The sequence below is a fragment of the Protopterus annectens genome, chromosome 10.part0 (assembly GCF_019279795.1).
Source record: "Protopterus annectens isolate FY-2018-M chromosome 10.part0, PAN1.0, whole genome shotgun sequence".
NCBI classification, from domain to species: domain Eukaryota; kingdom Metazoa; phylum Chordata; order Ceratodontiformes; family Protopteridae; genus Protopterus; species Protopterus annectens.
In genome coordinates, this window is record NC_056744.1 from 110353001 (window position 1) to 110365265 (window position 12265).

General features: G+C 44.0%; 1 protein-coding gene across 4 annotated transcripts in view; it reads right to left on the reverse strand.

Moving 5' to 3' along the window:
- BAIAP2 (BAR/IMD domain containing adaptor protein 2) overlaps nucleotides 1-12265 on the reverse strand; it is a 243268-nt gene that overhangs the window by 186338 nt on the left and 44665 nt on the right. The gene's annotated exons all lie outside the window — the stretch shown is intronic.

Genomic DNA, 12265 nt, shown 5'->3' on the forward strand with positions numbered 1-12265 from the left:
GCACATGCAAACTCCCATATAATCTTGGGGGGTGTTACTTGACGGCTGGCAAAACGATTTAGTTAAACACAGTTAAACTTGGAGTTGTGAAAAACTGACCTAGCTAAGGTTGTTTCAGTTCCAAATTCTCAAACTGCAGGCACCTCTAGCATCCTTTATCCCATAATTCAAATCAAGTGCTAGCACAATTTCTAATGTAGGATCCCAAAATGGAGAATGAAGGGGGAAGAAAAAAAAACACAAGACACTGAAATAGTAAAGCACCAAAAAGAAAATGGAGTGTCAGATCTTGCACTATTTAAACACAGTTTCCCAAACACTAGTCTGTGAACAGGAGTACACAGCATTATAGAACTAGCTTGGTACATTTCATAATCTACCACATCCCCAAATGCTTTCTTACGAAGCATTAACCTGGCCAACAAGCAGGTGTACTCTGTAAGTGTTTGCTGATGTGGGAGTACAATCCTGCCTAAACAGAACAGAAAATATTGCTGGCTACATCGAAAAGTAGATCATGTAAACTCATTGGCCAACAATTATTATTTACAATACTTGCATATTTCTGGGGATATTGCTACAGATTAACAATCATATCAGAATCTACTGCTTCCCACTCTAAACTGCTAGGTGGCAGAGGTAGGAAAGTGGGGGAGAGGAGACTAGTGTATTGCTGACTGTTACCATTTATGTCTTTATTTAGTACAAGTTATACACTCAGATTAGGGAAGTTTCACACTTGCACAGTAAAGCCAAAAAAGCCACAGACAGCTCCCTAATATGATACAAAATACTTTCATATTATATAAAGTAGAAATGCACATTCTAGTAGAATGATTTTTTTTTACATTCAAGAGAATGCTGCAATCACGTTGTTTGTTTACAATGTCTGTTGAACCGCACTTTATATAGTTTCTGTGGACTACGAATGGGCCATCTTGTAAGATGTTTCCTCCTCTACTTCTGAGTCAATGTTTAAAATTAATGAGTCAGATAAGTTAGTACTGTTGCAAGGGTTACGTTAGCACTTGCCAGTTTTACAGTTTACAATTTACTTCAGTTAAGATCAGGTCTCTTGCCAGTACTACTACTACTTTGACAGATTGCTTGCAGGTCTATTTATATTTTTCCCCACAGCAGATTAAATTACATCAGACTTATGGCTCTGATTTAGGAGATATTTGAGAGGAAAATTGGATATTTTTTTATCTATGCGGTTTGTACATTTTTTTTTAATCTTAACGGAGGTCAAGGCAGTATTTTTAGATAATATATATTTCCTAGTTAGAGAGTACATGACACAAAGTATGTAGATACGTGCTGATTATTTGCCAATGATGCATATTTATATGCAGATCCTGAAATAAAAGGATCATGAATGATACCTTTAGGTATGGCTGCCTTATTAGAAGAGTTAAAGATGCCATGGATACCTATTGCAATTTTTTGTGCATATATGAAATATGTAAACATACATATTAAACAAAGTCTGCAAACAGCTAAAGTTAACTTTGAACTAACACCACTCAAGTATTCAACTGTGGTACCACCTTTATCATTCTTATAAGAAAAGCGCAGTCCGGGTCTGAACTGTCTGCAAACAGCTAAAGTTAACTTTGAGTACGTGTCTACCTGTTTGAGCCAATATTCATTTTCCCCTGGATAGCACTGTGCTTTGGCTTGTAAGCAGCCCCCCCTCCCCCCCCCACACACACACACACATCTTCCACTTTCTCTCTTATTCCCTTCTGTTATCAAATAGTATCCATAACTGATCAATACTGTGTGTTTGTTAATTTAAACTGAGACCACAGTAGCCTACTGATACAAGGTTGTCCTGTTTTTCCACCACCTGAGAAATGGTTAAGAAATTACTTACAGTTTCAGAGCAGTCCTTGGTCAATTCTGATCGTTTCTTAAACACAAAACTCGTCTTTGCTTTGGCTCATTAGCAGCAATACAAACGACCTGCCTGCTCACACCCTTGTTCTCCCCCTCCCCCTTCCATGTTTATTACCTTAAGCCAATCCCAAAGTTAATGAATATTACCTGTGGCAGGCACTATTCTTAAAACTACAACCACACTTTGTCACTATCATATGTTCATTTATCAGTTTACTCCGTTACCTGATTGTTTCCAGCCCCCTCATAAGAGCAACTAACAGGGTCTCTACCCGCTTCACTCCCCACCCTGCCCCCTATTACCTCCCACCCCCAGTGGTCCTACCTTTATTACATGCACAAACCCCTCCCATCTTTCCAATAGCCAACCACAGCACTAACCCAACACTACCCCCTCCATTTTCCCACTACTATCACACCTCCTCAACTAACATGTACAAGCATACCTTACCTATGCCCACTGCATGCACTCTCCTTGCATATCTTACATCCTACCAAAGCTCCATCATTCCCCCACTCAACCACTACCACTGTACTACTACTCACACTACCACTCATGTCTCACCCTCACTCAGCTCCCCTACCACCAACTCAAGAACCATCCCTATGCACCCCCCACATATTCTACCAACTATATTACTCAAACATAAAGCATCCCTACAACTTAACATAGTAACCCTCCCACCATACCCATTACCCACAGAGCACAATCTTAAAGTTTCCCTAATAAACAAACACATTCAAAAACTAAGAAAACTAATAACCTCATGCATATCAAAACTGGCCCCAAGTGGAGACATTCACCCCAACCCTGGCCCTACCATCTCCAACCCCAATCCTCATAATCAGACTAAAAACCACAACTTCTCCCATATCACAGCCAATAGAAAGCCAAGTGACTTCCTTCTACTAAGCCTAAATATTATAGGTTCATAGGTTCATACTAGGCTATCTGCCCGAGGGCATTTACAAGCCTAGCCCATCGTTTTGTGGCTTACGCCACCCCTTTAGTATGGGGAACTATACCCATTATTTTGCTGTGCCTCTGTCGAGCAGTGACACTGAGGTAATCCCTGGGGTATATCTGCAATCTCCCATCCATTGGTGAAGATTTCTCTTGAACAAGGCCAGCGAGGTGCTCTGCCTCACATGTACCGGGATTTTGTTCCACAGCATAGGGAGTCTTTGGGTGATGAATCTATCCCTCCAGCACGTCCTATTAATAGCCGTGTCGAGGTTTAAGTCTCCGCCTTGTGGCTCTGATGGATCTAGATTTTTTGAGGTGAAGCATATTCATCAAATCTGGGTTTGACATGGCCTTGTATGTTAGGCAAAGGTCACCTCTGAGCAAGCGGTGGCGACTGAATAGAGCTGGAGTTCTTTCAGTCGGGCAGCATAGGACAGATTTTGAGACCCTTTATCCTTTTGGTGAGGAACTTTGTGGCCTCTCCAGCTGCTGCAAGTGTCGGGTCAGATACATCCCGAATGGGGCATTGTACTCAATCATTGGTCTGATGAGTGATGAGTAAAGGGAGACTATGACCTCCCTTGATCTAGATGAGAATCCCTTCATGATAAGGTGGGCAATGTAGAAGGTCTTCCTAACTACTTTAGCTACATGGGTGTCGAATGACAGACTACTATCAACCTGGGTCCCCAAGTCCCTGATAACTTCTTCTGTACTCAGTGGATTGCCACCTATTTGGTAGCTAGGGGTAACCATGTTTTTCCCAAAGGGTATGACTATGCATTTTTTGGCATTTAACTTCAGGCCGTGGCTCTGGCACCAGTTATCTGTTTCTGTGAGACCCTTCTGAAGGATATCTGTGTCAGATGTGTTTTCTACTATGGCTCCCAGTTTGCAGTCATCTGCAAACTTTGTCAGCCATAACCCTCCTGTGTTTGCTTGTACTTCGGAAAAGTAGATGCCAAACAAGAGTGGGCCCAGGACTGAGCCCTGTGGGACACCACTTGTGACAGGCTTTGAGTCTGACATGGCGCCAGCAACTCTGACCCTGTGGGTTCTGTCACTCAGCCAGTTTGCAACCCATCTTGTGATGTATGGGTTAACATTTAAGCTGATGAGTTTTTCAATGATACCCGAGTGGGGTATTGTATCGAAGGCCTTAGCCAGATCGAGGTAGGCTGTATGGACTGCCTTTCCTCGTCAATGGCTTTGGTGACTGTTTCAAGAAGTCAACCAAGTTTAAAGGCATGATCTGCCTTTGACAAAGCCAAACTGGGTTGGATCCAAAGTCTGCAAATTCCCTATGTCTTTATTTATGAGGTCCATTATGATCCTCTCCATGGCTTTGCAGATAAGGCTTGTCAAGCTAATGGGCGGTAATTTCCAGGGTCGGTGGAGGCACCGCCTTTGTGAAGTGGGACCACAGTTGCAGTGCGCCACTCCTGGGCAATGTATCCAGAGGTAAGACTTTGATTAAACAGCTGTCCTAGCTGTGGGTTTAATTCCTCATTGAGTTCGTGGAGCACACAGCCGGGGACACCATCAGGTCCCATGGATGCTGTGTCTTTGCTTTGGAGAGAGCAGTTCTCACTTGGGCTGGAGATGTTTGGGGGCTGCAATCGTTTGGTATAGATATCTCTCCTTTTGGGGAGAAGTTTGCACTGAACCCGTCAGCCAGTATGTTGGCAATGTCTGTAGGATCAGTAATCTTCACATCATTTTGAACTAGTTCTGAGCATATCTGGGAGTTTCCTCCTAGGTTTCTAACATAGCTAAAGAAGGCCTTATGATTGTCTTTTGAGTCTTTAGCTATTTTTCTCTCAAAATTTGCTTTGGATGATTTTATGAGAGCTCTTAGTTTTTACTTATAGTGATCAAGGGTGTCTTACCTTTTAAGGATTTTGCTCTATCTTGTAGTAGCTTCCTCCTTTTATTGTAGAGTTTGTTTATGGCTGGGGTCCACCAGACTGGACGCTTGCCTTTGGTACTAAGAGTCTTTGTTTTGTTTGGGATTGCCTTATCCATGCAGTCCTGCAGGTGCTGGTAGAAGGTGTTTGTAAGTGATTCAGCGGCTTGAGTACTGTTTTCCGCCGGCTCGGGGGCCTTAAAGGAGACCACACTAGTCTTTAGAAGTGTGAAGTCGGCTTTTGAGAAGTTCTTTACTGTGGTCTTTTTTATTTCAGGTGGGGGTGGGATGAGGACCTCCAACGAGATTAGTTTGTGATCTGATCTCACCAGTGAGGGGTATACTTCCGGTGCTGAACATTGTGCTCCCATGTTCGTGATGATGAGATCAAGTACGTTATCTCCTCTTGTGGGGATGGTGACTAGTTGTTCCATGGCATTTGAGTTTATGAATTCCAGGAACTTTTGGGCTAGGGTGTTTGGGCTTGAGTAGTGTTCCCAGTCTATATTAGGGTAATTGAAGTCACCTAGTATGATGGTGTTTGGTGATACATTTATCCCCTCTAGTGTTTTCAGGAAGGCCATGTGAGGTTCCTGAGTTTGTGAGGGTGGCCTGTAACATGCTACAATTTGCAGAGCAGTCTTGCCTATGGTTAATTGCACCTGGATGGTCTCCGATGCATCGTGTGTTGCCACCAGTCTTGAGGTGTGGGTGTCCTTGATGAATATGGATACCCCCCCTCCTTTCTTGGTATTGTCCGGATTTTGGGGCCGGAACGCATGATATGAGGTAAAACCTGATAAGTGCTGGGGTGCTCTCAGGAGCCTTGAACCAGGTTTCTGTCACAGCACAGACATCGACGTTCTCCATACTGAGAAGGGCCTCGAGTGCGTGCATTTTGAGATTTAGACTTCTGGCATTGAGCAGCATTACCCTTAGTTTTACTCCTTTTCTGTGTTCTAGGGTGGTAGTTTTAGTATTTGAGCCTTGCCTAAAAAGGCACTATGGGGTGGCAAGAGCCTTTGCCAATATCCGAATCCCAGGGTGACAGGTGCAAGCCGTCCCTTGCGAAGCAGCGTGGCTTGTCCAGCATGTCATCCCAGGCAGACAGATACTGGATCCCCTTTGAATGACACCAGTGTTTAAGCCAATTGTTAAAGCTGATCATCTTATCTCTGTATTGTGGCATCACTCTTGGTGAAGGTAGGATACTGCTCAAGGTCAGGGTCATACCTGCCTGGGCTACATAATCAGAGAGCTCCTCAATGTCTCTTTTCATGTAGTCCAAAGAGGTACGTCTCAGGTCGTTTACACCAGCGTGGACAATGACTGAGTCATATTTGTACTTGCTGTTGAGAGACCTGAGTGCTTGCGTTATGTGGCGGATTCTAGCGCCCGACAGGCAGCTTATTGTGACCTTCTCCTTACTCAGTCTGGTGAGCGGGACGTCAGTGTGTCTGACTATGGAGTCACCAATGACTAGTGTGTCTGGCATTGTGTTTGGCCTTAAGGGCTGTGACTGTTTGACACTCTGACTGTGAGGTCTATGTGTTGCAGGTGTTGTGTTCTGAGGTGGTGGTTGTTTGGGTGTCTGCTTTGGTGGCCTCTGCTGTTTTGGTAGATTTTTGATCAGAGCCTCCGAGTATGTCTTTGTGTGTTTATGTGTATGATTTGAGGTTGTAATGGTGCTATGTGAGACTGGGTCTATAGTGTGTGTGGTAACCTTCTCCTCCTGACTGGTCTTGCCAGTCCTGTATTGAGAGAGCTCAGCCTCCAGTTTGGCCGTATAGTTGCATCTCTCGCATGTATTTGTGTTTTGTGGGAGGAGGAGAGGGTTGTCTGTGTACATGAGGCAATTGTAACATTGCCTCAGTATTCCCAGGTTCACCAGCTGAGCAGGAGAGGACACTAGCAACTGATCCCTCGACATGCTAGAAGGATAGACAAAAACTTTAAAAAGATTCAGGGGACGTGGGTGACCGAGAAATGGGGGTTACCTTTTGGGGTACTATCTATGACAAGAGTGCCATATCAAGGTAATAAGTACTGTAGGAGCAAGTGCTAGGTTTAACAGATAGAGAATAGTCTACTTGGAGTCAAGTGGAGATGATCTTTTTAGTTATAGGATACGCTGATTAGATCAGTAGTATAGTTCGAGGAAGGTAGTTTTAAGGGAAAATTTGAAGAGTGGACTTTAGGTAGCCCGAATAGTTTAAACCTGCCTAACCGGCACTGCCCTAGTGTGCAACAGTGGCAGCTCGCGCTTCATCAGCTAGCTAGCGTTTACCGTGTTTTATACCAGGGGGCTGGAAAAAGCTAGAAACTGGCCCAAAACAACCAATAAACTACTAGTTACTGGCTGAAACCTCACAAAACTGGACAAAAGGCAGCCCAATGCTTCCCACTCCCACTGGTAAGCAAGGTAACTTTCTCTCCCCCAAATAAGGCAAGGAAACAGTACACAGGAACTACAACCAAAGCCCAGGAATCAGCAACTCTGAAACTGGACTAAACTAGTAAAGCAGGAAAAACAAGAGATATTTTTTTCTTTTTTTTTTTCACAAAACAGGCAGAAACAGGTACAGCAAACACTTATAAATGCTATGAATCAGCTACTACAGCTTACACAGAAGAATTTGCTACAAATACAGTCAAATAGTTATTAGAAGTAGATATTAGAAGTATATCCAACAAAGTCCATGAACTCCATGCCACCATAGACTTGTACTCCCCAGATATAGTCATCCCGACAGAAACCTGACTAAAACCTCATATTACCAGTGAGCAAATACTCCCTACCGGTTACGGCATACCAAGAGTAGACTGGCTAAACAAGAAAGGAGGCAGTGTAGCTATAATATTTAAACAGCATCTAAACATCCAGATCTTAAAATCATCAGCTCCACAAATAGGCAATGAAGAAATAATATACAACAACCTCAAAATAAACCAAAACAAAACCAACAACATAATTGGATGCTACTTCCCACCTGGCCAGAACATCCCTCCACTAGAAAACCTCCTCAGCTGGTCTACCCACCATCTCCCCCAAGAAAAGTACAGTTGTGTACACTTACCATAAATGTTCGAGTGTATTCACTGTTGCAGTCATTACATTTGGGTTATCCTGCTGGCAGGTTGCCCCCAGTCGGCCTGAATTCCAAAGTCTTGGGTCCTGCAATAGTTGCTGTCGCCTCTTCCCTGACGTCAGATCGTCAGGGGTATAAAAGATGCAGTCGACGCCATTTTATTCAGTTTTTCTTGCCCCAGATGTCAGGTGCCCCCAAAAGGGTAGGCTAAAATTATGTAAATAAAAAAACATACATGCACCAAAATAAGCTTTACCTTCATCCATAAGCAAATACACCACCCAGGTTGTACAGATTAGAGAAGTAAATATAAGTTCCAGCAAAAATAAGGGGGATGGTGGTGGTGGGGGGTGGGGTAACCTGGACTGCAACAGTGAATACACTCGAACATCTACATTTATGGTAAGTGTACACAACTGTACTATGTTCTTAGTGTTTCACTGTTGCAGTCATTACATTTGGGTCTAGTCCCAAAGCTATGGTTGGGTGGCTGGAATTAAACAGCATTAGGAGCGGCTATGAGGCCCTGCAGAACTGCAGTGGCAAAGCCTGTCCTGGATTTAGAGTAAAGAGAGGCAGATTGCAATGTTTTGTACAGGTATGCACTGAACTCCAAGTGGCAGCCTCTAAAATGTCTTTGGTTGGTACTCCCCTGAGAAAGGCTGCAGAAGTGGCTGCCACTCTGGTTGAATGTGGCCTAATGCCCTTAGGCACTGGTTTGCCATGCTGTGAGTAGCAGAATTGAATGCAGTGACCTATCTATTTTGAAATAGTCTGCTTGGAGATATTCTTTCCTTGTGATGCTTTGGTATATGCCACTAGTAATTGTTCTGTCTTTCTGAAAACTTTAGTTTTGTCCAAGTAAAATCTAAGTTGTCTGTGCATGTCCAAAGAATGCAGAATTTTCTCCCCCTTGTTCTGTGGATTTGGATAAAAAGTTGGCAAATGAATTGTTTGGTTAAGGGCTACACTGGATACCACCTTAGGCATAAATGTAGGGTTTGCTCTGAGAGAGACCCTGTCTGGATAAAAAAATGATAAAGGGTTACACAGCCATGAGAGCCTGTAGCTCTGAAACTCATCTTGCAGAAGTTATTGCTAGGAGCAGAGCAGTTTTCCAAGATGAGAACTTTATATCCGCAGTAGCAGCTGGCTCAAAAGGAGGTAAGGTGAGTTTTTCCAATAGCAGCTGGCTCAAAAGGAGGTAAGGTGAGCTTTTCCAAGACATAATTGAGGTCCCATGCAGGTACTGGTGTTCTCCTTGGAGGCCTTAAGTTTTTGGCTCCTCTGAGGTACTGCCTTAATAAAGGGTGAGAAGAGTGGTGGCTCTGTATTGTAATGAGCCGAAATGGCAGAGGCATGGAATTTAATTGATGAAAAAGATAGGCCTTTGTCCAGCATCTCAGTTAAGTATTGTAAAATCTGAGGAATATTTGGGACAGCTGTATCAGTTCCTTGAGCTTGGTTCCAAGTGCAAAATCTTTTCCATTTCCCAGCATAGGATTTTCTAGTACTAGGCCTTCTGGCTTCTAAAATGACATCCATCACAGCTTTACTGAAAGGTGTGGTTTGTATGGCTACATTATCCGCCATGCTGCCAGGTTTAGGGTCCTGAGTTGGCTGTGCAGAATCTGATTGCTTTGTTGGGACAGTAGATGAGGTATATGAGGAAAGGTCCAGGCTGGGCATTGGGACAGGTTCCTTAAGATCGGATACCAGTACTGGCATGGCCAGTCTGGGGCAATCAGAATAATTTTTTGGTTTCTCCTGCCTGACCTTTAGGAGTACCTTGGGGAGGAGAGGCAGTGGAGGAAAGGCATATACAGATAGGTTTGTCCAGTTGAAAGATAAGGCGTCCACTTTCCAAGCTTGTCTGTGATAAGTCCTTGTGCAGAATCTTTAGTTGATTGTTCTGAGGGGAGGTAAATAGGTCCATGTCCGGGCATCCCCCATTTCTTTGTTATCATGCTGAAGACTTGTTGATCCAGGTGCCACTCGTGGGGATCCATGAGATTTCTGCTTACTTTGTCTGCCGGAGTATTGTCCTTTCCTGGCAGGAATTGTGCCTGCAGATAAACTTAGTAAGTAAATGCTGTGTCCCATAAAGCCATGGCTTGTCTGCACAGGGTGTAAGAAGGAGTGACCCCCTGCTTATGTACCACATGACCGTGGTGTTGTCTGTCTTTATCAGTAGTTGTCCCGGATGAAGTAGGTCCTTGAAGACTGTCAGGGCATTTTGAACAGCTAGCATATCTTTTTGATTGATATGTAGAGGCTTTTGGTTTGAGGACCAGGTGCCCTGAATGCTTGTTCCTGCCATGTATGCCCCCCAGGCATAATCTGAAGCATCCATCGTTAGGCTCTGCCTAGCTGGGGGTAGTGAGAATGGCTGTCCCTTGTTTTGGTGACAAGCCTTTGTCCACAATCGAAATTCCTGTTGCAGGCAGGGAATTAGAGTAATCATTGTTTCCAGACTGTGGCAATGTGTCCAGACACTTTTTAGGTACCACTGAATTTTCCTAATATCCAGTCTTGCATATGGAATTAGTAAGGTGCAGGATGCCATGAAGCCCAAATTCTGCAAAATTTTTCTTGCAGATAACTGGGCCTTTGTTGCGATTTCCTTGAAATAGGTAGTCATTTGTCTTTGTTTGTCTGGAGTGAGATAAGCCATCTGGGCAGTTGTATTTAAGCTTGCACCCAGGAATATTATCTCTTAGAGGGTACTAGTTTGGATTTCCTTTTGTTGACTGTGTACCCTAGGCATGTTAAAAGTCTTATCACAAACGTCAGATGCTGTAGTAGACTGTCCTTGTTCTCCGCTTGTATGAGACAGTCGTCCAAGTAAGGATATATCTGTATTCCTCTTTGTCTGCAGTAAGCAATTACTGGTGCCACGCACTTTGTGAAGACCCTGGGCACAGTAGATAAGCCAAAGGGCAGTGCAGAGAATTGGTAATGCTTTGAGCCAGCCTTGAAGCCGAGGTATCTTCTGCACGATTGCCTGATTGGGACATGCAGGTATGCCTCTTTTAGGTCTAAAGTCATGAGCCAAGCCTTGCTGCCCGGCATGGGCAGAAGCTGTTGTAAGGTCAACATCTTGAATTTTGGTATATCCAGGAAAGTGTGAGAATAGATAGGTCCAGTATTGGTCTCCATGCTTTGTCCTTTCTGGGTAACAAGAACAGACTTGAGTAAAATCCTTGTCCTTGCTCTTGCTGTGGCACTTGTTGAATAGCCCTCATGTCCATGAGAGCTGCGACTTGTTTTTGAGCCTCTGCCCACTGATTTTTTGGCAGGTCTGGCCAACCGTTTGCCCTCTGCAGGGTATGGAAATGAAACTTGTAGCCCTGTGACACTATGTCAAGAACCCATTTGTCCTGGGTTATAATGCACCAGTTTTGAGAAAAAAGCGCTAGTTTCCCCCCTAAGGGTGCTGCCAGAAGATAAGTGCTTGGTGCAGGCAGGGGGAAGTCATTGGGACCGTTTCCTGTATGATTGTGCTTAGTCTTCTCCACCTTTGGAGGTAGAAGCACTCCACTGCTTAGGCCTTGTGCTTAGTCTTCTCCACCTTTGGAGGTAGAAGCACTCCACTGCTTAGGCCTGTAGGATGTCTGGATCTGCCCCTTTGAGGTCTATCTGAGACTGGAAAGGACAAATTCTTTGTAGGCCAGTGTCTGCTAAATCTAGGTGGCTGTACCTGTAAAAAATCCTTGACAGTTTGCATAGATTTAGCTTTGTCCTCCATTTTCCTTTACACCTCTTCTGCCTTAACACCAAACAAGGTATCATGTTGTAAAGGAGCATCTAATAATTTTGCTTTAACGTGGTCGGGCAGAGTTTGTTCCTTTATCCAAGCATGCCTCCTAATGACAGAAACCTAACAGCGGCCCTGCAGGAGGCCTCCAGAGAATCAAACCCACATTGCAAAGTATGCTTTCCAACTTGTTCAGCTGCATGCAATAACTCCTGCATTTCTTGGTTTTCTGCACAATCAGAATTTGCCATCATTTTCTGTTAATCAGTGACATGATATACTGCTGACATCTGAGCATATGAAACTGGCAATTTAAGGCCCTTATAGCCAAAGTATCAGATGTGTAAATCTTTTTTCCCCATCTATCCAGTGCCGTAGAATCCCTGTCAGAGGGGGTAGGGTTTTTTGCAGTAGAAGCCTTGACCCCTTTTGGACCCTGAGAAATAGTTTCTGGGTCTGCAGTACAGTTTTTAAAAAGGAATTTATGAGAGTCAGGGACCTTGTAGTTGTCTGTCCGGCTTAACAGGAGCTGGAGGTAGAGAGTCGGGGGTCAGACTAGACTCCGAGAACACATCATCTACAAAGTCCAACACAGGTGGAATAGCTAGAGGCCTGTGTTGAGGTAGTAAAAGGAAGTCTGAGCC